Here is a 27,492-nt window from a genome sequence, read left to right on the forward strand (position 1 = left end):
AGATATCTTCCTCCACCTCTTTCCCGTGAGGGAGAGTCTCTTGCTGCTTGCCTGATCTAGCTAGCCAGCTTGTCCTGGGGAGCTCTTGTCTCCACCTGCCTAACACTGGGATTTCGGTGAGCTAACTTGCTCTCCTAGTTCTCATGTAGCACTGGGTATCCAGACCCCAGGAGCCATGCTCATGACAAGAACTTTATCCAGTGAGGCGGCTCCCCAAGTCCCTTGCTTCCTGACATCTTATCTCTTTAGCCAGTTGTTTTAGTGTCTCCAGTTACTGAACTACCAGAACCTCTGCAGGTATCTGTTCCCTTATCTTATGCTCATCATATTTAATACTCACCATTGCTTGGTGTGTGTATACATGTGTGTGATTGGTTCATTTGCCTCTTGTACTGTATGTGTGAGAAATTTCCTGCATCTGATTTTCCAAACTGCAAACTTATTTTTAGATTTAAAGTTGGTGAGGCAGCATGATTTGATAGCACTGTGACAATACTCTAATGATATTAGGTGTCTGTGAATCACCAGCAGAAGCAGAATGTTTGTCTCTAAAAATACTTATTTAATAAACCATAAAACAAACAAACAAACAAAACTAGAGTGATTGCCACACTGTACATGAAGAACCTACAGCTTCCCTGCCCCGCCCTGGTTGCCCCTCCCCTCTGCTCCCCCGATGTTGTGTGTCTACTTTCCTGTAATCTGCATGCATGGCTTTGTACAGCTACGTAAAGTCTAGAACCACACACGAGAAACTCATAGGTCCTTGTATTTCTAAGACTGGGTTAATTTACTTAATATCACTGTCTCCGATTGCCTCCACTTTCCTGCAAACAATGACCCTGTTATTCTCTATGGCAGAACTAAATTCCATTGAATTTTACAAGCTGTGTTTTCTCCACCATCCCTGATTGCTGGATACCCAAGCTGGTACCCGAACTTAACTCACTGTTGCAGTGAGCACTGATGTACAGGTGTCCCTGTGATGTTGCCTTGAATAAATACCCAGAAGTCATGAAGCTGGGGCGTGTGGTGTGTCTCTTTGTAGGTTTGGAGGAACCTCCATTCTGATTTCCATAGCTTAATATCCCAACAGTGCTTGCTTGTTCTCTGACAGACTGTCATCCTGTCATCCTGACATATGTTCCTTGGAAACTAGCATGTTTTCCCAATTGTCTCTTCTTGTGTGTGTGTGTGTGTGTGTGTGTGTGTGTGTAAGAGAGAGTGTGTGAATGTGTGTGTAAGAAAATATGTGTGAGAGTGTGTATGAGAATGTGTAAGAGAGTGTTATGAGTGTATATATAAGAGAGTGTGTGTGTAAGAGAGAGTTGTGTAAGTGTATGTGAATGTGTGTAAGAATGGATGTGTATGAATATAAGAGTAAGTATGTGTATGAGTGTGTGTGTAAGAGAGTGTTGTGAGCATGAGAGTGTGTGTGTGAGTGCATGTAAGAGAGGATGCTATGAATGTGTATGTATAAGAGACTGTGTGTAAGAGAGTTGTGTAAGTGTGTGAATGTGTGTGTAAGAGTATATGTGTGTGTGAATGTGTGTATAAGTGTGTGTGTAAGAGAGTGTTGTGAGTGTGTGTATAAGGAAGAGTGAGTGTATGTGTAACAGTGTGTGTGTGTGTGTGTGTGTGTGTGTGTGAGAGAGAGAGAGAGAGAGAGAGAGAGAGAGAGGACTTAACGAAGCTCAGCCTGACTAAACTGGCTCTGAAGTACAGGATGGCCTTGACCTCACCCGTCTGTATCCACTTCCCAATCACCAGCAACACAGGTGTGTACCACCCTGCCTGGCAATATAATGTCTTTTGTTCTTTGCTGTTAATGAAGAAACATCTTATGACATTTTATGACTCTGTTGACAGTCCTCTTGGGCAGAATACACAGGACCCTGCTGCTGAGCTCTGGGTTCCTCTCTTGTGACTTGGAGGAGCCAATGATTCTTGTTAAGCTCGTGAGCCTAAGCCTGGCCTCCTGCAGCCGTCAGGGTGATAAGCCTGGTCACAGGGATTCTCTCCTCCAAGGACACAGAGTATAAGGAAGCCTTTCCCAAAGAAAGGGGGCATTCTGAGTATCCAGGGAGCCGCACGTGTCCCCAAGAGAAGATTCCTGATTCCTTCCAGTAAGTGGGCCGTGCTGAGTTCCATGAGGTGTTGTGTTCTTTCAGAACAGTGCTGAGGCCACTGCTACCTTGACCCTGCTACCCTGACCCCGCTACCCTGACCCCACTACCCTGACCCTGCTACCCTGACCCTGCTACCCTGACCCTGCTACCCTGACCCCACTACCCTGACCCAGCTACCCTGACCCAGCTACCCTGACCCTGCAACCCTGACCCAGCTACCCTGACCCTGCTACCCTGACCCTGCTACCCTGACCCTGCAACTCTGATCCTGCTACCCTGACCCCACTACCCTGACCCAGCTACCCTGACCCAGCTACCCTGACCCTGCAACCCTGACCCAGCTACCCTGACCCTGCCACCCTGACTCTGTTCGCTCCTAACAGCTCCTCAACAAGTCATTTCCCAGCACTGTGGCTCTTTATCAGCTGCCCGAGTCTCTGACGGCTGCCCTAGACAAGCGACAGAGCAGATATGTAGTACTCAAGAATCAGTTCTCAACAAACACTTGGTCAGGACTGTGTAGACCAACACCTCCATGTCTACCTCCCACAGTCCGCCTGCTTCTCAGTGGGAGCCACACCGTTGCCAAGTCTTCCAGCTGCACTGAGCCCCAGCTGCCTACAGTGGGAAGTCGGTCAGCAGCAGCCTTTGTGATGTGTGTCAGCTGCAGACTCCTCGGATGCAGGCCGCCCACTCCTCCTGCCTCTGCCTTCCCTCGTGCCTGAGCTCTCTGTCGGGATCACCAGAGTATACAGCTCAGATGGTGAGGCCGCACTGGTGAAAAGAGGGTTGGAATGAAAGGATAAACGCCAAGGACTTCCTGGTTCCTCCCATGCTTACCTCTTGGAACACTGACAAGGCCCAGGGTGCTATCCTGAAATCCCCATTTGTTCAAGCTTTTCACTCTTCACTCTTTATCTTATAGGTCTCATAGTCAAGCTAAAAAAAATGCACAGCGATGGGTTTTGTTGTTTTGGTCATCACCAAAACCAAGAGTGAGAAGAACAACACCAGTAAAAAATGAAAACAAACAAAAACTAGGATACACATACACACAGACATATACACACACATACACATATACACATGCATACATACATATGTACACACATACATATACATGCACACACATGTACACACATGCACACAAGCATGCACACACATATATACATACATACATACACATGCACACACACATGCACACACACATGCACCCATACATGTACACACATACATGCACATACATACACACACACACACACAACTAATAAAAATGAATTAAAAAAATCTCAGTTTGGACAACATTAAAGATCTATCAGATGCAGCTTTCAGTACTGTTGCTAGTTTCTAGAAAGTGGTAGGTGAAGCCCTGAAGTATAGTGTTAATAGAAAAAAAAATCAGATTGCAAAACGCATTCCACCCCAGTCTCGCCAAGGATGTACCAGTGTCGATGGAGAGTCTCGAGCACTTGAGTTTCATCTTGTTTTGAAGTTGTTCACCCGTTCTGTTGCCTTGAGAGTGTTTTTACTTGAAACATGGCCACTCTTCTGGAAGCATTGTTCAGAGACAAGAAAGGGGATTTAGAAGAGCTGTTGAAAACTAATTATCATTTTGAATATCCTATGGAAATTCTAATGTCTTTGGGAAGTACCCTTCCTTCTTTTTTACATAAAAGGCCTAATTTGAACTTATATATGTATATATGTAGTGTTCTGTCACGAGCCCATCTGCCTTCACCTCCTGAGTGCGGGAATTAGAGGCCTGCATCACTGGTTAGTTTACACGGTTCCAGGATCAAACCCAGGACTCTGTGAACTCTGGGCGAACACTCGACCAACTGAGCTACATCCCCACCTCCAGAACAACAATTTTTTTTTATAATAATGTAAAAAAAAAATAGCTGGGCTGGAGAGAGTGCTCAGCATGTAAGTGTAAAATAAAATAAATTCCTAGTTTTTCTTTTCCAGCTCCGGCTTCGGGGATGACGACTCTGAGACTGATTATTTATTAATAAATGCCTAGGTTGTAGCATTCACGTATCCCCTGACTAGCTCGTAACTTATTTCACTCATTCAAATTATTCAATGTCTACCACTCGGTTAGTTACCTGTCCTCAGTCCTGGCTGCTTCTCCCTTCACATCTCCTTAGTGTCTCTCTCAGCCTCTCAAATCTCTTCCCAAGTCTCTCCTTTTATTTTCTCACTATTTCCTGGAATCCTCTCTCTTCCTGACAATGTTCCACCTCCTATTTCCTGTCTCAGCTGATTGGTTATCGGCTTTTTTTTTTATTGACAGATGATGGTTATAAGAGATTCTCTCTACTGTTAAGAGCACTTGTCGCTCTTGCAAAGGACCCTTCCCAGGAACTACAAGGTGGTTTACAATCATCCAAACTCCATTCCAGGGCATAGATGCCCTCAACTGACCTCTGCGAGTATCAGGCACGCAAGTAGTGCGTGCGCGCACACACACACACACAGAGACAGAGACAGAGAGACAGAGACATAGAGACAGAGAGGGAGAGAAAACAATGCATAAAATAAAATTAAAAAAAAATTAAAACTACACTAGGTCAAAAACACATACACAGAGTAAGATATAGACACACATTCACGTGCAGATACGCACACAGCTTCTCCCCAGAGCAGAATCTCTTCAGCGCCTTCCTCCTCTCTGGAAGCTTCATCCTTTTGTGCCTTGCTTCCAGATGCCTCCTGCTCCTCCGTGCTCGCTGAGTCCAGCCATCCTGCCGCGACTGTTTCTTTTTTCCCCAGCATCCTCGAGCTAGCAATTACTCCAGGGGCACTGTATGAGGAGGAGCTCTGTGGAGGAGCACTGTGGAAATATCCCGATTCAAGCTTGCATACCTTAGAGAAGGCTTTCAGGGCTGTTTTCTTCATGAAAGCCTTAAGTTGGAGAACACCACATCCTGTCAGACTTCCCTCAGCCCCACCCTGAGCGTGACTGGTGCAAGGAGCCATTCTTTGTAAAGCCACTGGTAATTCTAACTCCTTCTGGAAGTTCGGTGACCTCAGGAAGCTGTGCTCTTCCACAGAGGTGTGGGGGGAACAATGGCGTCTTGTAAGTCCCCAACAATTATGTGTTAGCTAAATGATGATTTTGTGGGACTCTGAACAGAATAAAATATCCCAAGGCGTGATCATGGATGCAGCAGCCTGGGAAAAAGGGGATGCTTGTACCTGGCTCTGAGCCCTTCTAGGGAAGAGCCAGGCGGGGCTGGGTCTAGGGCTAGAAAGATGCCCCGTGGGTGTCCCCTCCCTGGACTGTGCCTGGGCTGTGTCGGGGCCGGGGAAGTGAGGGGTGGCACTAAGCCTCCTAGGTCAGACACTGAAAATGGGAATCCACTTTGTCTCCTTGTTGCTGGGGTCATTGTGGCTCCTGTTGGTAAAACGGTCTCAGCACATATTCTCCATATTTGTTCTGATGATATAAATAAGGGTCTGATGAACTGTCAAATTCTAAAATGTGAAGTGTGAAATTTAAAGAAGAATACAACACTTCCCCAGCACAGCAGGAGCCATACCTGCGATGTACATTTGCTCCGGCAGAATCACGAGTGTTCCTGGGACCCCGAGGTTTGCAATCCGAGGAAGCTGCGCGCTGACTCTCTTGGCCGATTACTTTCCAACATCCCTGAAGGTGCAGAAAAGGGTCAAGATGGAAACCCATAGAAAATGCCTGTCAATTAAATTTGGGAAGAATTTCTACCAAAGAGAATAAGGACTAAGGGGAAAACTGTTGATACTGTGTGTTACCCATGCTAGGGCATCCTGGCTCCCTTGAAAGAATTCTCAGCAAACCTTGGTGGTCAGCACTTGGGACTATTTCAGAATAGTTGTGATAATCAGGCTGTTTCAGAGACTTAGCACGCTGCTGGGTTTCAGTATGGCGGTGGGGGGGGGGGCGGGGCAGGGGAGTGTTGTTTGGGGGTTTGTTTGTTTTTGAGGTACTCTGAGGAATGTCATTTCCCACTCATCCCTAGCATTTGTCTCTACAGCCACTGGAAGACTGCAGTTCCGAGAAAGGAGACAGGTAGAGTTCAAGGGCAGGCAGGAGCTGAGCCCGAGCCCGGGAGCAGAGGTTCAGAGACCTGCGGTCAGCGCTTTGATGGTAGGAGGGAGATCTTCACCTCAGCTCCCAATGGATTTTCTCCTCCCCACACTCTGCCATCAGAGAACCAGGCTCTGGGAGGCAGGACAGCACTTACTTTAGGGTGAGAGGTCGCTTCCCCTCCCTTCACTCAAAGTCACATGATTTCATAGGCTTTGGTGGTTAGGCACAAAGTTTGTCTAAAGACAACATTCTGCTCACAATAAGACAACTGGGTCATGAACCAGTCCAGCCATTTGCTCTGCTCTTGATTAATGAGAAGTGGGGGAGTACCGCTAACTGAGGTTATGGGGTACCTTACAAGGATGCTAAGTCAAACCAGTCAAACTTGCAATCCCAACACTGGGCAGGGGATGGGGGAGGCAGGGGGAATCTCAAGTTTAAGGCTAGCATGTACAATAAGCACATAAGTTCCCACCTTTAAAGATAACTGAGTGAAGACGGTTTCTCTCCATCTGCTCCCAAGAAGGCAGCTAGGAGTCTTTCTTTTCAAGGTAAAAGACGCCATTGTTCCCCCCACGCCTCTGTGGAAGAGCACAGCTTCCTGAGGTTTTATTGTAGATAGGAGGGAGAGGAGACCCAGAGGCATCTGCAGGAGTCCAGAGAAGGGAGAGAAGAAAGAAGACTGGACCAGCCACAAGCTGGGGATGGGAGGAGACAGAGAGGAGACCAAGAAAAAGGAAGCTGAAAGAGAGACAGAGACAGAAAGACAAAGACACAGAGACAGAGAGAAAGGGACAGGGACAGAGAGACAGACAGACAGAGAGACAGAGAGTGTTTAGGGTAGAGGGCAGAGAAGAGCTGAGAAGAGCCACAGGTAGTTGTGACATTGAGAAAGTCTGGAGGCCAGCTTGTGCTCTGGCAAGCTAATAAGCACCACAGTCAGTCACCGGAGTTTCTTGGACCAATCACCTTCACCAACCGGTGTCTCAGGACCCTAGGCTTCCGAGTCCCTCTGTTTCTCTCCATAGGCTTTGAGTTCTTCTGCTTTTCTCTCGACGTTTGCCTGTCTTTCCCTTGCTGCTTTGTTCATTTTATCATTTCTAGTTTCCCTTACTTGAAAATCAGCCTCTGAGTTAGTAAAGATTCGCCTTTGGGCCAGTCTCTTATCGTTATGTTTGTGTATTTATGTCACCCAAAGATGGGCCATATCCCAGCAAAAGTCCTCAGGGGAAAACTGAAGTTTTTTTTGTTTTGCGTCTCAACTCTTTAATACCTGGATGAATCTGGGTCAATCAACCTGGCTAAGCCTCGGGCCCATCTGTAAAATAAGTTTCAATAGCCAATCCATTACACTCATAGTTACTGACTGCTTGCTGCAGGCCAGGCCTCACTCTCTGGGTGGGGAATATATAATGGTAGGCAAGGCAGACAAGCCTCCTTAAGTTTCAGACATTCTGAAGATGGAAAAAAGGTGTGACAGAATATACACATGGGAGATAATACTTCATCATGCCACACGCTAAGTAGTGTGAGTACAGCCAAACAAGAGGTATAAAGCAAGATGGTCACCCATCTCTCCTGCTGTCAGGGCTGCAGAGAGGTTTCACTAGAAGAGGTTGTAAAATGTAAACTGGGACATAAAATATGCTAATTCTTAGGGAACCCAAATGTTCCTATTACTAACCTGGCTCAAGAATCCACACAGCTCGAAAGAGATGCATTGAAGAGAGGACACTCAGCACCACAAGCTGGAGAAAGGATTCACTCAGTTGATAAAAACCTCTCTAGCCCCATGGTTCTCAACCTATGGGTCATGAGCCCCCTACAGGGTAAGTTATAGATTAAATGTCCTGTATATCAGATATCTACATTACAATTTGTAAGGGTAACAAAATTATAGTTATGAAGTAGCAATGAAATAATGTTATGGTTGGGGGGGGGTGTCACCGAAACATAAGGAACTGTGTTAAAGGGTCGCTGCATCAGGAAGGTTGAGGACCACTGTGTTAGCCTGGCTGTTTCCCCAAGTATAGATGCAGGAGTGAAAGAGGCTAGCAAACTTTTGGTTTTGGACATGGGGATTTTGAGGGTGACCTGTCTTTCATAGAAGCTAGATGTGCGCTGATGAGTAAGAAAACCTTCTGACCAATACCCAACAGTGTCCTTACATGGACTGCGTTGCACTTCAGTGACACAGTGGCCCATCTGCCACTGGTACAGACCACTACCCCTGCCCCATGAAGCAAATCTGGCATGGGCTTTTATTTTACTGGGCCAGACCTTGATAATTCTCTGACTCTCCAGTGAAGCTGGTTCCATTCTCTGCACCGCTGGGAGAATCAAGGAACATGCAGGTGGCTAAAGGCTTTTATGAACTAGCTACTGGCCTCAGCCCCAACCTCCCTGGATCTCAGACAACAGTGCCTTCTGGTCTAGATTGCGATGTTCACCGTGGTCTTGCCTGATACAAGGTCTTTGCTGTCAGCATTCCTTGCTTCCCTGATCTCTTTAGTTCCCTCTCCATCAGAAACACACACCCCCTGCCAATGCTCAAACGTGTTTTCTTATGTATAGCCAGCGATCTCCACCGTGAAGTCAAAGTTCCCATTTGCTTGCCTTACTGCCATATAGCGTCAGACGCAATTCCCAACAAATACTGGGCAGGCAGTGTGTGGAAGAAGGGAAGGAAGGAAGGGAGATCAACACGGCACTTCCATCTGACGTTTTTAACATAAAATAAGAACCATCTTCCCAGATATTATGAAAGCAATAAAATGCAGAAAGCTGAAGGACTCATATAGTATCAATTCAATGATTATTCCTCTAAAATAAGAGCTAGTCATTGAAGCTCACTGAGAGGTAATGCTCCAAAATTGGGTTGGCTTTTGACACAGTATGCCCTGGAGCAGTAACCACCAGCAGAAGCTTCAGGAAGCCCTAGGGTTTTTACAATGGACCCTATCCTACCTGACCTAGAAACAGCACCTTGAGGGCATAGCCACAGTTGCTGCTGGATTTAGCTTTCTTCATAGGTCCTTCAAGCACCCGGTGTCGCAACAAATCTGAGCCTGCATCTGGCCCGACAAGACTCTGAAAGTGAAGGCTAGTTTATGTCTCTATTCAGACCCTGTTTCTTCTTCTGTGTAATGGGGATTAATATCCCTGACAATAGTGGATGGTGGGAACCAGAGGTGGGCCATTGTCCTTCAGGACACGGTAGGATGTGAAGGGCTGAAGGCACAAAGTCCTAGTGAGATGGGGGTGCAGGGCACTGTGGTTTCCTGTCCTTCACTCTCAGTTGTCCCATGGTTGAAGAATTCTAGGTTCACCCCCTGCTTCTGTTATCTGGCAGGACTTTGGACTGAAGCCATGGGCTCCTCCTGAAAGTGTGGACTTGGTCCAAGGGCAAACATGCAAGGGCTTCTCAGATATAGCCGACTCCCGGAAGCCGAGGGCTTTGAATGTTGTGCCAGACTCTCCTCCGCAGCTTTCAACAACAGCTTCCAACCCAAAGCATACAGAACAGTACACACACACACACACACACACACACACACACACACCTCTCCCTCCCTCCTACTCCCTTTCTTCTCCACTCTCCCAGACCCAAATTTCTAAGGGCCCCTTTGCCCTAAATTTCAGCAGGAAACAAACCAGCAACCAGATGTCTGACTTCTTCACCCCATTGGCAGGGACTAGCCATCTTCCCTGTAAACTTCCGGCCGTTCCTCTCTGTTAGATCTTTCAGCTTCTTCACGCTCCATCTCCTTCAGCTCAGACACAAGAACACTCTCTGGAGGAGAGACAAAAGGTAGCCAGCCAAGAGTAGCCAACGTGTGCGGGATTTCTATGCCCTAGCAGCCAGTGGGCTGTTGAGGTTTCCGGGAGGGGTGGGTTTGGGGAGGGCAGCTGTCCTCTTCCTGGATGCATTTGTTCTATCACTAGATTCAGGACTAAGGAAGCCTAGAGACTTCTAGAGACTTTGATCAAAGACAGAGATAATTAAACAAATGTCCAACTTCAAGAGCACACGGAGGAAGATAAATGTAGATGCTGTCACTTCAAAGTATTTGTGGAAAAACAAGATGCAAAAGCAGCTTTCGCAGCCTGGAGTTGGGGAGGGGATGGGTGTAGGAATAGGGGAGTGGGGGCACCTCCCTGACCCAAGGAGGAGTGCTTGGAAACAGGAAGGAACACAGAAAGCAGCTCTCTCATCAGCTCTGTTGCTTTCAAATCAGGGCAACTGAGGCTCTGATGGAAAAGGAAGGATGTGCCCAGGTCTGTTGCTGGATGGAAGAATGCATCCTGTTTGGGAGGCCGCTCTTGGCTCTCTGGGATGTTGACTGGTGTGGCTTTGGCCTGCTTGCCCTTTCCCCCTGCTGTCTTGCCCTGACGATGGCCAGGTGCACCCTTCCCGGTGACTCACTCACTGCAGCCGGCCAGGAAATAACAGCCGCCACGGGAATGTCTCTGTCTAGTGTCAGAGGGCTTTGCTTTGCTTTGCTTTGCTGAGCTGAGCTTTGTTTTGTCTTTCAGACCATGCTGTGCAGCCCAAGACTGGCCTTGAACTCACAACCTTCCTGTCTCGGTCTTCCGAGTGATGGGATTACAGACCTGGGCCACTAGGCCCAGATTTGAAGACTACACACAAAAGGGAGTACTGAGAAATGACTCTGATTTTCAAGTTGGCACTCCAGGTCTGTTTATGGGGAATTGTAAGCTCACTGAGAAGAACGTATGCGAAGTCACAAGAGCCTTTGGGATGGGGATCAAGGAGTGTCTGCCTGACTGCACCAACTCCAGCCCCACTGGTCCCCTTCTTTTTCTCTTTTGGGCTTTCTACATTCGCACACTTCAATTGACATAAAAACCTTGGGAAAGTCGCTTGTCTTCTTTGTGACTCAGTTTCCCCACTTGTAAAACAGGGACAAAGTCTGTATCTGACAGTGGAGAATTGCCCCCATTAGCAAGTGGTAGATCTTTGATAAGCTTCAGTTTTCTCTAATTGTCTTCCACTTGTCACAGAAGGCACCTGTATGTGTGCCCATTAGGCAATGGGTCCTCACTGAAAAGGAGGGCCCCCTCATTGGTGTTTTTCCATAGGGACTGACCTGGATCTCTGTCCTTGAGTTCTGGCTTTTTCCAAGAGGAGGAGCCTGTTCTCAAGCTTTCTCCGTTGGAAGGGCACCTCGCCCTCCTCAGCGGTTTGAGCATGTCTGTTAAAGATTTGTTAGAAGTTGGTCTCCTGTGCAGTGGTGTGGGTGGTAGCAGACCTTTTAAGAGGTAGAGCTCATGGCAGGCCCCTCCGCTAATGGAGGAGCTGTCCTCAGAAGGAATTAGCATAGATCTCATGAGACCTTGAGGTCTTTAGTTGCTGGAAGAGTGAGCCTGCCCTCTGTCCTGGTCTGGGGTTTCCTGTTTGAACGTGTGACCTCTTCCTTCCAAATGGAACCCCAACACTTCATACATAAGCTCTCATTAGAGACTTCTCTGTTCAAAATTATGATACAAACTGTCAGCTCTCAACTTCACAGAAGCCTAGAGTCAACTGAGAAGAGAAAACCTCAAATCAGACTGGTCTGTAACCATGTCTGTGAGGCATTCTTAATTACTAATTGAGAAGGAGGGTAAGAGGGCCGAGTCCACTGTGGGCAGTGCCATTCCTAGGCAGTGGGCCCTGCAGCATATGAAAGGGAACTGAGCAAGCCAGAGGAACAAGCCAGAAAGCAGTGTCACTCCACAGTTCTGCTTCAAGCTCCTGCCCTGCTGGAGTTCCTGTCCTGGTTTCCCACAATGACAGACTATGACCTGTAAGATGAACAAAGCCCTTTCCTCCCCCAAAGTTTGTATAGGTCTTTGTTTTATCCCAGCAACAAAAGCAAATCAGGGCACAGACTTCTTTTCTTCCAAAGTAACCCACTTCAGGTATTTCATTGTAGTAGAATAATGGTCTGGCACATGTCGGCAAGGCCACTGTAGGAAGTAGGTGTGTGCCCCTCTGTTCTGGGTCCACAGCTTGTGGCTGTGGTTTTTCAACTGCTCACTTCACAGAGCCTAAGGAAAGAAAGAAAAGAAAGAGAAAGAATTGTAAAAAAAAAAAAGAAAGAATAAAGAAAAAAGAAAAAAGAAAAAAGAAAGGAAGGAAGGAAGGGAGAGAGAGAGAGAGAGAGAAAGAGAGAGAAAGAAAGAAAGAAAGAAAGAAAGAAAGAAAGAAAGAAAGAAAGAAAGAAAGAAAGAAAAGAAAAGAAAGAAACCGGAGCCCAGACCTTAATGTGACTGAGTCCTAAGAAGGGGTTCTCCTGTTAGCATTGTGTTCTAAACAAGGACTTAATTAAAAGTGGTGATGAGAGAAAACAGCAGGCAGTTACAACCTAGAGCCAGGAGCAGTTCGGGTTCTGGACAGTGTGTCAGAGTAGCTTCCTAAAGCCAACCAAGATGCCCATGAATTCTGAAAACAATTGCCTGGGAATCCAAGCTGCAGGCAGGGTCTGAAAAGCAGTGCAGATTCATCGCTGGTCTGAGAGTCACCTGGGTGGCACCTGGTATGTCAAGCCTTGGGAAAACCCTGTGGCTTGCAGACTTACCTGAGACCTAGGGATGTCCCTCTGGGATGGTCACTCAACTGAGGTATGGTGTGAAAACTCTGTGGCTGGGACTCACTTTCCGTCCCAGCCACACTGGTCCCTTCTGTGGGGATCACTGCATTAGTCCATCTTCCGTCTTTCAACATAGCTTCGTTTGAGCATCTGGTGAGATGTGACGATTTATTTGGAATGTTTGTGAGTGAACTCAGATATTAAACTTTTTTTTCCTAATCATTTCTAGACATACATACACACACACACACACACACACACACACACACACTGCACATAACAGTCTTGGGTCCTTCGAATAGGGATGTAGACTAGGGAGATAGAGAAGAGAGAATTTTAAACATTTCCAGCGCAGCTGAGGTCTAACCTGTGGAGATTCTATTTCCAGTGGACCCCCAAATCACAGTGAATTTGGATCTCATTCTATGGATGCTCAGCTATCTGAAGGGCCTAGGAGGAATGTAAATGGTACCTCTAGAGACGTTTTCATCTTCACAACTGATGGTGCCCTTGACACGGGAAACAGGAGAGTGTATGTCATGTGCCAGGGGGTATGTGTGTGTGTTGTTAGATATGACCCATCTACTCAGGGAAAAGTGATGCTAGGCTCCCTTGTAAAGAGAAGAACTTGGCGTGGAGGCTTTCCAGCTAGCTCTGCCCCTGCTTCCTGCCTCTGCCTGTCTCTTGTGGTTTCTCAGAAAGAAAAAAAAATGTCTTCTCTCTCTCTCTCTCTCTCTCTCTCTCTCCCTCCCTCCCTCCCTCCCTCCCTCCCCCCCTCCCCCCATATACAGCATTTTGTGGGACAGTCTGGCCAGGGCTGGAAGATGTCTGCCGTCACACGCCACGCAGAAATCCTACCGCCAAGGCAAAGGCGACATTTTCTGTGTTCTAAGGTCGCCCTTTAGTAAAAGCCAAGTCAACACCATAGCACAGCTGAGTGCTTCGGCTTCTGCCAGTAAGAGCAAAAACTGGCTCAACCCTCTTACAGTATTTGGCAGGATTTCTCAAAACTAAAGACACACCCATTCTCTAACTCAAGTCTTCCCTTAGGAACTCGGTCCTGTGGAAGCATACACACGCTCGCACTGAGGTGCGCATGCTCGCACGGTGCCCACGCCCGTACCGATGTGCGCATGCTCGCATTGAGGCACAGGTAACGAAGGAGCCTGTTGTTCACATCCTGCCAGCAACAGGGGAGGACTGCCAACAGCCCAGGAGCTCATTCCAGAGCCACACAGACGCACACATGCTCACCATGTCAGCTCTGTAGTAGCAGTAAAGAGCAAGAGGAAGCAAAAGCATCTGTTTGGAGCTGCTTAAGGTCACACCGGGATGGGTTAGTGTAGAATCCTAAAGGCTGAAGATATATGTTAGGAGGGAAATGATGGCAAAGTGTCACACGGAGTGAGATTTAGGGGGTAGCAGTACAAGAATAGACACGAACTATTCATTGCTGTCATCTTGGTTGAGGACTAATGGAAGTCAGCAGGGTTCTTGCCCTTTCTACGCTCTCTGTTCCTGTGATACTTGCCCTCTAATTAACATATATTGATTTAGGCTTTTGTTTTGTTTTGTTTTTGTTTTTTGAGACTTGGTTTCTCTGTGTAGCCACGGCGGTCCTGGAACTCGCCCTGTAGACCAGGTTGGCCTCGAACTCAGAGAGATCTACTGCCTATGGTCTAAATAAAAATAAAAATAAAATAAAAATCATAGGAGGAATGATTAAGGACAAACACATGAACGGAACAGAGCAAATGAACCCGAGGGCTGGGACTCTGTGGCGCACATACAGCCTGCAGGACAGACAGAGACACAGCCTGCAGGACAGACAAAGAGGGGTTGATTTATGCTCTTTGGGGAGATCTTTGGTGGATAATAGGTATGGTTTTGCCAGGGCCTGCGGTACAAGCAGTGGAGGGGTCTGATTCTGATGACAACTCTAACAAACTGGCTCAGCGCTCAGTGGTATGAGAAGTCTGAGCAGGGTGAAGTGAGCTGGGCATCTGGATGCCGCCCCAGCCCATCTCTTCCCATGGATCTCTGCGCCAAGCCTGGCTCCCGTTTGTGAACGGATCTGGGTCGGAGCCAACAGAGGAAGAGGGGCTTCCAGAGGAGCCCATCCCTCACCCAGGCTGGGAACTCTGGACATTGGGTCAATTCTTCCCTTCTCCCTGGCTTCCTGCTTTCTTTGTGAGGGCACAGGACAGGGACAGGAAATCTCTTGGACTCTGCTTATGGGCACTGATCCTGATGGCAGCCATGTGACCTAAGCTCCCACCCCAGAGGCCCCACCTCTTCTTAACATCACTTTGTGGTGGGTGCTGGAAGCAATGTGAAGGGGTGCAAACCTTCCACTCACAGCAGCTGGCTCTCATAGACAGATGGGCTGCATAGGTCTCTGCACCAGCAAGACCAGGGCTGCAGCTCCAGAGCCCGCAAGCCCAGAGCCTCAGAAGCAGCTCATTCCTTTCTGGTCTCCTGAACCCCATGAGAACTGTGGGAACTGTAGTTTCCTTAATTCTGATGAAACTGAGGATGTCCCCCAACAACAAATAAAAAAAATAATAATAATAAAAGCTATTTCTGAAGGAAGGCTCTGGCAACTAGGCAAGTGCACTCTGTCTGTCGTCTGTCTGTGGTGTCTGTGTCTCTGTCTCTGTCTCTCTCTGCTTTCTGACACGGAGAAGATTCACAGGGTATAATGTGACATACTCACATATTTAGAAGGTACCACCCAGAAAATCACAACTAATCTTTGGATCCCAGAGCACACCCATCCTTGTCAGTGATGGGCGTGCATGATGAGGGAGGGAGGCCATTTCTCCCATGGCAAAGTACGTGGTTTTCCTCCCAGTAAAGGAAGTTGCAGCAAGCTATCCTGAGCGACGTTCTCTTCCAGCACCACACAGGAGTGCAGCCCTCGGGAGAGCTGGGACTCTACCTGTTGATTAACAGTCACATGCCAAATACCTGGCCAGGGCTGTGCAGCGGGTGTTCGCGGCAGATTTTTGGAACAGGATGATAGAGATGAAGTATATTTTTTGTCCAACACACGTCCCGAGACAGAGCAGGGGAAGTGCCTCCGAGGGTGTTTACTTGGACCCTTAGAATTATTTTCCTTTCCATAAATTCAAGCTAACATTTTATCATCTAAAAAAGGCAAACCCTCTGTACGATTTTCAGAGCCTTCAGCCACACAGTGAGGCGTTAAAGTCTGGGATTTGGATTCTCACAACTGACTAAAAATCACTTTAAAGTATGACTTGGATCAGGGTGTGGTGGCACACTCCTATAATACCAAGGACTCCAAATGCAGAGACAGCAGAATCTCCAGTTCGTGGGAAACTTGCCCTATACAGTGAGACCTCGTCTAAAAGAAGAAAACCTTGAGGGGTCACCTCAGTTTGCTCTCAACCTCAGTGACGTCACTAAAATCGGAGCAACTGCAAAATACCAGTAGTCTGTTCTATATTCAAAGTTCTGTATTGTTGGCTTGCCTCCTGCCTTCTTTCAAAGCCTCAGCCACCCTTGAGCAGCAGGTCTTGGTCTCAGGGCTTGGTGACTGTTCCAATTGTGGATGTCCAGAGAGCAAGGGTTAGGTAGCAGTGGAGACCATGGCTGTCATCCACAAACATTTTAGAAGAGAGACTGAGATAGAAGAGAGAATGCTACCTGTGTTCAGAAGTCCTTTATAGACCATGCTGTTTAAGAGTAAGGGGTTTCTGCCTAGAACCTCATGCAAACCATGGGCAATGGAGCAGGCTCCTCTAGGAGAGGAGGGGCCAGAGACACTGTCAGCATGGGGCCATGGGGAAGCATCCTTGGACTCCGTTTCACAGCTGCAGGGCAGAGAGAGGTGGACAGCTGGTGATTTCATAAGCATATCAGGCAAGGAGACCACTCTAGCAGAGTAGTAGTCTATTAGGATCAGGGGACCTGCTTGGAGAATGGCACTTCCAGGGAGGAAAGAGCGCAAAGTCACAGCTCTACATATTCAGTTTCTGCTTACATGCCATATTCAAGACTCAGGATCACTAGTGGGGACCTAGCATTGTCTGTTCTCTCCTGCCTTGTCGCCCAGGAAGGGCTCCTGGATGGCTCTGGGGTGCTCTGTGCTGGGGACTTGTTCATCTCATTCCAGAGACATTTAATGATCATCCACTCTGTGCCAGGCCCAATGCTAGATTTGGGGGATACCATAAGCAACAGAGAACCCCATTAATCTACTTAGCAAATGTTGAGTGGCTGGTTGGACTCTGAGCCCAGCTTATAGACACTAACCACCTGCACACCTTGAATTGATATCATTTAATACTGGGGACAAAGAAGCTGGGTTGTGTCCTAGTCTCAGTTCCCAGTCCCTATGACAAATGCAGCAGTGTGTGAACAATGTCACTCCACAGGTTCTGTTTGGGGACTCTGAGATGTTCCCCACACAGGCAGCATCCAATGGCCCATAGACACCAGAAGAGGGCCTGGCATGTTGTACAGATGGTGTAGATGATCCAGTGTGTGTGTGCCCTAAGGAGGCAGGGATGGGAGATGAGATGGCAAAGAAACTTTGGTTCCTGGTGGTAGGCAGGGGTCTGGCCAGGATGTCTGAATCTGGCCTTCAGCTGTTGGACGATTTTAATCCAGAAGGCAACATACTTAGACCAGTGGGGTTTGCAGATCCTCCCAGCTGTTGGGTAGTTGGTGGACCTTGAAGGATGTAGCATGGAGGTAGGGAAGCAGTGGCTGCCCTGGTAACAGAACGAAGGCTGGTCCTTGTGGGGAAAGCACGAAGCCCTGATCCTAACTTCCTACCCCAGATAGGTCCATTCTTGGAACCTTGCTGGACAAGACAAGTGCTGGATTGGAGGGAAGGGTGATTTGGTTTTGAGGGCCCTCTTTCCTCAGGACCGGAGCCTCCATCCCCTAACACCTGGCATGGTGTTTGGTTCCAGGAAGAGCTCCACAGCCAGAAAGTAGAAAGTGGACTCCAAAAACTGTCTCAAACCCCCACCCACAAGGTCTCTGTAAGAGTTGGGGAGGGGCAGCGTGGAACAGGGTCTGCCTCTGACTGCAGCCTTCACTTCTCCAATCTACAGCCACGCTGCTTCTTTTGTGTCTTAGAATGTTTCTGTAGCTCCACTGCCTCTCTATGCAATGCCATTTTCCCAGAATTCTCTTCCCCCTTTCCTGTCCTGGCTAGCTTTTACTCTGGTTTTGGATGTCGCCTCACACATCAAATCTTTAAGGAGACATCTGTCCATCATCTATCGATACAGTATCATCTGTCTCATCTGAGCTACTATCTTAGGGTTTTTATTGCTGCGATGAAACACCATGACCAAAAGCAAGCCGGATAGGGAAGGGTAAATCTGGTTTACATTTCCAGGTAACAGTCCATCGCTGAAGGAAGTCAGGGCAGGAACTCAAATCGAGTAGGAATTTATCGGCAGGAGCTGATGCAGAGGCCATGAAGGAGTGCTGCTTACTGGCTTGTTCCTCGTGGCTGCCCAGCCTGCTTTCTTATAGAACCCAGAATCACCTGCCTGGGGTGTCCCCACCCACAATGGCCCTCCCACATCAATCACTCATTTTTAAAAATGCCCTACAGGCTTCCTAAAGTCAGATCTTATGCAAGCATTTTCTCAAATGAGGTTTCCCCCCTCCTATGACTTTAGTTTGTAGCATGTTGATGTAAGACTAGCCGGTACAGCTACCATCTACTGTCTTCATCATGCATGTGCCTTTGTATCTCACCATAGGGTTAGCCCCTTGAAGACAGGAATCTGAAATCTGCTATGAAGTAAAAAGATCTTGGCCCAGTGCGTGGCATATTGTAGTAGTCACTCTATTAAATTTATGTTAGATAAACTAATGAGCCAGTAAGTAGTTTTCAGATGCTCCCATTCCTTTGTATACTCAACCAACCTTTTTTTTTTTTTTCAGTACCTGCTAGAGGCCGGACCCCAGGCTAGCTTCTAGTCATGCAGAAGGAGGGAAGCAACTTTCCATCCGATCAATGTGTGCTCTGAAAACAAAGAGGCTGTTTGGGAACCCAGACTGAAAGCAACACTCTATCATGGGAAGCCATGGCGAACACGTGATGTTTGAGCCGGAGGACAGGAGGCCATGACGAGCATGTGATGTGGGAGCCCGTGAGAGGACCGGCAGTGGGAAGGGAAGAGCTCACGAGTGGTGAGCATGTGGTCTGGGGAAAGAGAGGGAGGACACAGGATGCAAGAGTCTGAGGGAAAACCAATTCTGATGGAGCTTAGAAAGCAGAGGAGAAAAGGTGAGTCAAGGGGTAGAGCCGGAGGCCATGGCCTGACAGCTGCTCCTTATCCTAACAGCTGCGGGAGACAATGTAAAGGCTGCTCATCCAGATGGTGGTGGAGTTGCAAAGATCAGATTGGTATCAGTGCAAGCGAGACGCATCCAAAGGGTCAAGGAAGGATGGAGGAGATGTTGTGGACCTTCTAGGCAGATGCTGGTGCCGGGAGTCGGGCAACGAGGGAGATGGTGAGGTGGGGATACAGATGAGAAGGGAGGGGTAATGAAGAAGAGAAGAGAATCTTCCTCTGGAGCCACACAGGGCCATCAACATTACTACCCATGCATGTTTGTATATATACACATAGCATGGCCACCACCGTACATACATACACACACATGTGCACATATACACATGAACACATACATATTCACAGATACACACATACACAGGCACACACATGCACACACGTGCACATGCACATATACACTCACACACAAGTGCACATGCAGGCGTGCACAGACACGAACACATGCACGTACATACACAGAGCACATGTGCACACATAATGGCACATGCATACACACACATGCACACACACACAGCCTCTTCTCATCTTATTTGGAATAGATGGAGGGGGAACTTATCCAGGTTAAAGGATTCTTCACATGTCTGGACCCCCTTCTTTATTAACCAGTCATTTCTTCAGTAAGGGGAAAACAGTGGGGTTGACTCAAGTGCCTGCTAGTTAAAAAAAACAGCGATAGTTAGATCTGGAGCCTGAATAAGCACAGTAAAAGTGTGCCATGGACAGCCTAGCTCAGTCTGTCACTGTCACTGTCACTGTCACTGTCACTGTGCAGGAGTCTAAGCTCCCATACTGTCTAATCAATACCGTGCATATCTTGTCCACATACTCTGGCTTTCCCCTTTCCTTAGGAAACCCAGGCTGCTGCACACAGCTCAGACCCCCACACCTTTCCCCTCTTCAACCCAGAGAAAGTTGACTCAAAGCGTTGAGCTCCCTTCTCTGCCACATTACCCGACCCCTCTGTCACCCTCACAAACCCTAAGTCCTTCCCTCACAGTGACTCTGAAGTCCCTTCTGAACCCATTCTCACATGCCCGGCACCCCTGCCTGTCAGGAAGAGCCTCCTCATGTGTTTCCCTGTGCTTGGGGCTAACCTTCTTTCTCTCTGTTCTCCTTGGCTTGATGAATCCGTGGCTCCATTTTTTTTTTTTTTGTCTTGGACCAAACCCCAAAGCGTCTCTTGTCAGAGTCCTCAGGCTGCATACATGGAGAGAGAATGAGAAAAAAAAATCTCTCAGGATCCTCAGAATCCAGGAACAGGAGTAGTGGCCCCCACTGCCCAGCCACCGTTCTGTCCCCTTCCCTATCTTTGACCTCCCAGTAGTAACAATAGTTGAGAGATTTCTTTGGTCTGGGGAGCTGAACAGAGATGTGGACTTAGCCGGTTACAAGGGTAGAGAGTGTCTAGTAGTGAGTTCCACTTCAAAACAGGCAACCCTTCTCCTCTGCAAAGCTACCTTCTCCTCCCTGAGAGCATTTCCTAGTTAGTTGCTTCCACTGTTGGTGTGTGATGTGTCGTGTATTTATAAGAGATCCTGGAGCAATCATAAGCTTTGAAAACAGACAAAGGGTCCTCTCAATAAAAACATTCACATTCGTAAAAGTTCAATTTGCTTGGTGTGTCCTGTGGGAGGGCCAGGTGTTGGTTCCAAGCAGCAAGCGGGTGGGTCCCTGATCCTTTCTCCATGCCAGAAGGAGAGAGAATCCTGGCTTTATCCTGAGCGCAGTCCCCAGGTCCTGGCTAGGGGGTGGATCACATGATAATGTTTTCTTTCTCCTAGGCAGTCCCATCAAGTAGGAGGCCTTCCTCAGTTTTGCAGCTGGAATTGGACTCTCTGAGATTTCCCTCCAGTTCACAGGTAAATGTGTGATGTTTATAATGTTACCTAAGGGAAACATCTACTCCAGCCTCACCCCTGATGGGCTGATTCCTTACCCAGGAACTTTTCTGACTCAGACTCAGGGACGTTCCTTAGGGCACTGTGGACAAGAGGATCCTTTCACAGCCCAGAGACCAAGTGAAAAATGTGCCTGGGCTCCAGCCATACTGCAACACTGGCCTGAGTTCAATAACTAAAGCCCCCATAATTGAAACGAAACACAAGCAAACAAATCGTATGTTGTAACTCGGTAGGAACAAATTGTGTGGGCGTGGGCTTAGTTCAAGTCTTATTGTTTAGCATTTTGTAATTAACTCATGTGGCCCTCACCCTGTGCACAGAAGTTATTTGGCTGCTAACTTTGGGGGTGTTCTTCCCGGACTTTCCCTTCAAGGTTACTCTCTCAGGAGATTGAAAACAGCCAGTCAGTCTTCGGCCTGCCTTCCGTGCTCCTCCACCTGCCCTCTGTGCTCCCCCACCTGCCTTCCGTGCTCCTCCACCTGCCCTCTGTGCTCCCCCACCTGCCTCTGTGCTCCCCCACCTGCCTTCCATGCTCCTCCACCTGCCCTCTGTGCTCCCCCACCTGCCTCTGTGCTCCCCTACCTGCTCCCGTGCTCCTCCACCTGCCCTCTGTGCTCCCCCACCTGCCTCTGTGCTCCCCCACCTGCCCTCTGTGCTCCCCCACCTGCCTCTGTGCTCCCCCACCTGCCCTCTGTGCTCCCCCACCTGCCTGCCATGCCCCTTCCATTTCTTGAGCATGCTCTGCCCATCAGCAGATGTGCAGGTAGGGGACCAGAGCATGGCAGAGGAGCTTTGCAAGGCTTCAGGAAGGCCCAATAGGTGATCAATACATCACAGGATAGGGAGTAGGGTGTCTTGCAATGGCCCTGAGTAGAAGTCACAGGTAAGACTGTGGCATTGCCCTGAAAGGTCAGATGAAGGCTAAGACTGGTGTTTAAGTACCCATGTGTTCCTGACACCTCCCCCTCTGCAATCACTTTCTCTGGCACCCCCTTCTCACTATCAAAGTAACTACTGAAGACCCAGAAGAATTTGGTGTCCACCTCTGGCATTTGGTTCAGTTTGGGACAGCTCTGGAACCCTCTGGTGTCCAGACTCTGACGTATGTACCCTGTCCACTTGTGCAAGCTGCCTCACTCTGCTTCTTCTCCCCGACACCTTGAACTGTCTTTGGTTTCTCATAGTCACCATCATGATCACTCATGTGGCTGGGATCACTCTACTTAGAAGGCTCATCCATCCCTATGCCCCTCGGACATAACTTATTCAGGTTCCTTTCAGGTCTTCCCCTTGAGCAGAGCAGCCTTCTAAGCCTCTGGCTTTGTAGCTGTCTTGTCCCAGGCTCCTTTTTACACAGTGTGGCTCTTTGGTCATTGCCTCATTTCTCCAGCTGGGTTACACAGTCCAAGTGTTGCTTGTTGAGACGAGTGTTGCTTGTCATTGTGCCTGGTGCCCGCCATCACATAGTGTGGTATCTCTGTGTATGTATTACATTTACATACACATTGTAGAGGATGAATGAAAGCCTGCCCAGTGTGTACATGATTGGAAGCCAATGCCTGCCTTACGTAGGAAAGCTCTCTCTCTGAAGCAGATGCCCTGGCTCTGACTTTGAGTGCTGGTCTGGCTGGGGTGGGTTGCAGGAAGCCCATGGTGTCTACTATGCTCACAACACAACTACCTTCTTTTTTGTGTCAGTGATTGGCTTTAGATTGGCTTTAGCCCTGTGATTGACTGAAGTAGAGGCAGTTCTGGCCATGGTGGTCCAAGTGAGGGCCAACATGCTCTGCCTGACAAGTTGCAGGTGACAGAGGGTGGCAGAAGCCACTCCTTTCTTGAACAGCAGCTTGGCATGATCTTTAAACAGAGAGCGTCATTTTGCATGGTAATGGTGGACTATGGAGTTTTTCTTTATAGAATTCTAACTACCAAAAATTCTGGGGATAAAAGAACAGGAAGGCCATTCTAGGGACTGTTGTTATTCTAGAAGCCTGGTAGCAATGTCCCGACCAGAGATCAGAAGGACGTCGAGGCTAAAGAATAGGATCTCATTCAGCAATCATAAGCAAGTAAGATAAGCATTCCACGATTTGTAAGAAACACTCATTTTCCTGAGGCTCTGAAGCTAGAAGCAGACCCCTAGATGGCTTTTGTTCGACTTCGGGGCCATCAGAGCCAGGACCACATTGGTCTACTGAATTCACACAGATTCTTGATTCTGACAGTGACCTGGTAGGGGCTCCTTCTACTCCATCACGACACAGCAGCGTGGAGACATCGTGTGACCTTCTTCCTTGCTTTTTCAAAAAATCCAAGCTGCAGTGTTTAGCCTATAGTGAATGCAACAGGACTCTCTGAATCTGGGTCTGTGGAAGCCACTGCTCAGATCGCAGCCAGGCTGCACCCTGCAGGTGGCTCCTCTTTGCTGTGGAAACCTTACCCCACCTCCACGTGAGTCAGGGAGCCCGTGTTGACTTTGAATAACTTCCCTGACTTGAATCATCAGTCCAAATCGCCTCTAATGTGGCATGATAGTAACACCCACGTGTTGTCAACAGCACAGCCACACAAGCATGTGCCACTGAGCAGAGAGAATAAATAGGTTTCACTATTCCCCTATTTCCTTCCAGATAAACATGCTGGAACACTGACTCCGTTCAATTAGGGCCCTTTAAATCTTGCCCAGGGCCCTCGCCAGACTGTTAGAATAAAGTTTTATGGCCTGCTTGCTCTGTATGACTTTGCCGCCACCAAATGACATGGATTCTGATTACAAATTGCAATTATGTGTGCCAACACATTTATTTATTTATTCTTTTGCTTAGTAACCTGTTATTTTCCCAGCTTGGTTCTCAGAGCGTTGTGACTCCCTAAAGTTTGGCATGAAAATCCTTGTTGTCCGAGTACACAGTTGAGGATGGTTCTGTGTTTCATGGAGCCAAGAGGGTAGGTAGGCAGTGTGGTGCAGTGGTTAGGCTCAGCTGGATGTGAGTTCTAGCTTTGTTTCTGCCTACCTGGATGCACTTGAGAACTAGCTTCACGGAGCTCCCATTTCTGCGCATGGGAAACGGCTGTACAACCCCCTCACTGCCTTACACGTCCCACTGCCTTTCCTTTTGACACACTTCCCAGAATACCAAGTGCCAAGAGAAGATTTCTAAACTCAATCTGTCCTCACAGAGAAGGAAGAGAACTATAAGACCGGGAAAGAGATGGGTTAAGAGATGGGACAGTCATCCGGTCCCCTGGTACTCCAGTTTCAGGCAGTTGTGAGACTTAATTAAACTTAAGTCTTCTGGAATGGCAGCGAGTGCTCCTAACCACTGAGCAATCTCTCCAGCCACAGAGAGGCACCTTAAGATGTCGTTTTAGGAAGAGCCAAAACCTCCTGTGGATCTGTGGACTAGTCTAGAATATGGTGACAGTGGCACTTTTTTTTAATGGTTCATACTATAGCTTCTTAATTTAAAAAAAGAAAACAGTAAATATGATAATGTTATTAACTGTTGCCGAGTTGTAAGTTGCCTGTGGCATCCCATGAAGCACAGGAGCAGGACAAGTAAGTACTTGCTCAGTGTGCATTGTCACCCATCCATGTGTGGGGATGGGCAGATAAAGGCACTTCTTCACCTGCTGGCCACAGCTATGTTTATTCATAGGGATTCAAGCACTTTTATCTTTTCTCTGTGATTTAAAGTTTCCAATAAATATGTATTTATCTTTAAAAAGTGTAACTGTAAATTTGGGGTGATTGTTGTCTTTCTCTTCCTCTCTCTCTCTCTCTCTCCCTTTCTTTTTGAACAGGGTTTCTTTATAAACCCAGACTGGCTTTGAACTCATGGTCCTTCTGTTTCTGCCTCTAGAATTGCAAGTTTGTTTCATCACACTGAGTCCTGAAGTTCCTTCTTTAAAATCCGTATTTCAGGAAGAGTTGTCTATAGTAAGTCTGATTCTACTTAGCATATGAATGACGACTGTGAGTAGTTTCATTGCTTAGGGGTAAAATCTTCACCTCAGGAAAAGTTCATTACTTTGCATGTTTTTCAACTGAATGGTCCATATTCACGGCCAATCTTTGCCAAACAAGGAGCTCCTTCATTCATTCATGTATGCATGCATGCATGTGTGCAATACAACAGTATTATGCATAAGGGCTAGGAGATGGCTCATCCATAAAGGACCTTTTCACACAATCATTAAGCCCCAAGTGCAGATCCCAGAACTCATGTAGAGAACTAAGCATAGCAGTTTATATGCCTGGGACCCCTGCATGAAGGGGCTGAAGGTCCCACTCATCTCCTCCACGGGGGACAGTTGGGTTGGCAGATTGAAAATGACAGATTTTGATTTTCTCATTTCTAGTTCTTACATGAAATATTTGAGAAATTTGAAAACAAAACACACCAAGCATGCTCAGGAGACTGGGAGACTGGGAGACTGGGAGACTGGGAGACTGGGAGACTGGGAGACTGGGAGACGACTGGGAGACTGGGAGACTAGGAGACTAGGAGACTAGGAGACTGGGAGATTGACTGGGAGTGTCACCAGGGCAGGAAAAACATCTTTGTATGCCTGATGTTTGACACTTCATTTAGCACAATCCCCATTGCTTAACACAATGCCTGGCACATAGGAGTCACTGCCTGTGTGTATGTGTGTGTGTTCATGTACATGTGTATCAGTGTATTGTATGTGTGTGTGAGGAAGAGTGTATATGTGAGTGTGTGTGTGAGAGCATGTGTGAGAGTGTGTGTGTGTACATGTGCATCGGTGTGAGTGTGTATGTGTGAGACAGTGTGAGTGTGTGTGTGTATGTGTGTTTGTGCACATGTGCATTGGTATATTGTGTGTGAGAGAGTGTTCATGTGAGTGTGTGTGAGCATGAATGAGAGTGTGTGTGTCTGAATGTGTGTACTAGAGTATGTGTGGTGAGTGTATGTGTGAGAGAGTACATGTGAGAGTGTGTGTGTGTGTGCATGCATGTGTGTGTGTATGTACACATGTGAGTATGTGGAAGCCAGAAGTTGATGTTGAGTATCTATATTCCTTAATGACTTCTCACCCTATTTTTTTTAGGTGGGGTCACTCACTGAACTTGGGTCTCTCCATTCAGTTAGACTGCCTGCCCAGAAAGCCCTCGGGATCTTCCGGCCTTCAGCCCCTTCATGCTGGGGTCCCAGGCATAAACTGCTATGCTTAGTTCTCTACATGGGTGCTGGGATCTGCACTTGGGGCTTAATGATTGTGTGAAAAAGTCCTTCATGGATGAGCCATCTCCTAGCCCTTATGCATACATACTGTTGTATTGCACACATGCATGCATTCATACATGAATGAATGAATGAATGAATGAATGAATGAATGAATAAATGCTAAATCTAAAGGTTGATTTTCTGTCCCAGGAAGGAGGGAGTCATACCTTAGTACATAGTAATTGAGGGCCTGCATTCAGTTGTGAAGTGGAACTTAATTACAGTGGGGTATGCAGACTTTGATCAAGTCCTGACCTGTGAGAAGTGAATCCCAGCAAGGCAAGAACTGGATGTTCTCTGAGTGTGAAAGGGAGAGCAGCGGAGTAGACATGGTAAAGAGGGATGGGGAGAGCACAGATGTGGCAGAGAAGAGCCTTTGTGAGAAACACACATCTAAGCAGAGATGTTGGTAGACAAGTAACAAGATAGTTCTCTGCTATCTGGCATGGCATTCCAGAAGTTTCCACCATGGAAGGATGGTGTTGGGGGGGGGGTGGCATATCCATGAAGGCTCTGATTTGCTGAGAGCATGTGACACCCGAGGGTGGGAAGATACCCTCTGGGCAGGCAGTGGGTGGGGGGGAGGTGTCTGAGTTTCATCTTAAATCCAGTGAGAGGCCTTGAAAGGCTAACATTCTTATTTAAATTTTCAAAGCTGGACACAGCAGACACCTCACAGGTACATGGTAATGAGCTGGGCTTGAATCTAGTGCTGCTTGTCCTAGACAACAAATGTGAGGACAAGCGGACGAATCTGAGATAGTTTCCAAGTAGGAGCGGTAAGTCTTGATGCTGGACTCAGAGTGGAGGGCTGCCCTTTGGAACCAACCGCAGCTACACAGCAGCCACAGGCTCTCTGCATCCTCTTAGTTTTTCTCCCAGCCTTCCTCTGAGGTTCTAGATTCCTGCCAGGTCCCTACCCCCTTGTTACATATTAACAATTATCTGCTTTTCTACTTAAAAAAGGCTGACCTAGAGATGGCTTAATAGTTAAGAGTGTTTCTGGCTCTTCCTAGCACCGTGTTGGCAGCTCACAACCCCTGTAACTCCAGCATGCATTGGGGCCTCCTAGGGCAACTATACTTATGTGCACAAATCCACCCACACAACCACAACTGCAGAAGCAAGAACAATACATCCTTTAAAATGACATATTGACACCATACTAACTTAGGTTTTAATCTGT

At 47.6% G+C, this 27,492-nt stretch overlaps 3 long non-coding RNA genes across 4 annotated transcripts; 2 read left to right on the forward strand and 1 right to left on the reverse strand.

Moving 5' to 3' along the window:
* Positions 1-2,359: 2,359 nt before the first annotated feature.
* Positions 2,360-9,939, reverse strand: Gm32965. Of its 2 annotated transcripts, XR_003950564.1 has the most exons (6): positions 9,859-9,939; positions 5,675-5,784; positions 4,759-4,965; positions 3,573-3,677; positions 2,970-3,068; positions 2,360-2,859 (listed from the first exon to the last, which is right to left on the reverse strand). It is a non-coding gene; the product is annotated as a predicted gene, 32965 (long non-coding RNA). The 2 variants fall into 2 exon arrangements; XR_873500.2 differs by lacking the exons at positions 4,759-4,965; positions 5,675-5,784; positions 9,859-9,939 and adding an exon at positions 4,238-4,338 and having other exon boundaries at positions 2,360-3,068.
* On the forward strand, positions 9,932-11,087 carry Gm32910. Its single transcript, XR_382495.3, has 2 exons — positions 9,932-10,015; positions 10,741-11,087. It is a non-coding gene; the product is annotated as a predicted gene, 32910 (long non-coding RNA).
* Positions 11,088-13,918: 2,831 nt separating this feature from the next.
* Positions 13,919-21,611, forward strand: Gm33019. The gene is made up of 3 exons (XR_382497.2): positions 13,919-14,136; positions 18,738-19,083; positions 20,935-21,611. It is a non-coding gene; the product is annotated as a predicted gene, 33019 (long non-coding RNA).
* The last annotated feature ends 5,881 nt before the right edge of the window (positions 21,612-27,492 follow it).

The sequence above is a fragment of the Mus musculus genome, chromosome 13 (genome assembly GCF_000001635.26).
Source record: "Mus musculus strain C57BL/6J chromosome 13, GRCm38.p6 C57BL/6J".
In the NCBI taxonomy this organism is placed as follows: Eukaryota; Metazoa; Chordata; class Mammalia; order Rodentia; family Muridae; genus Mus; species Mus musculus.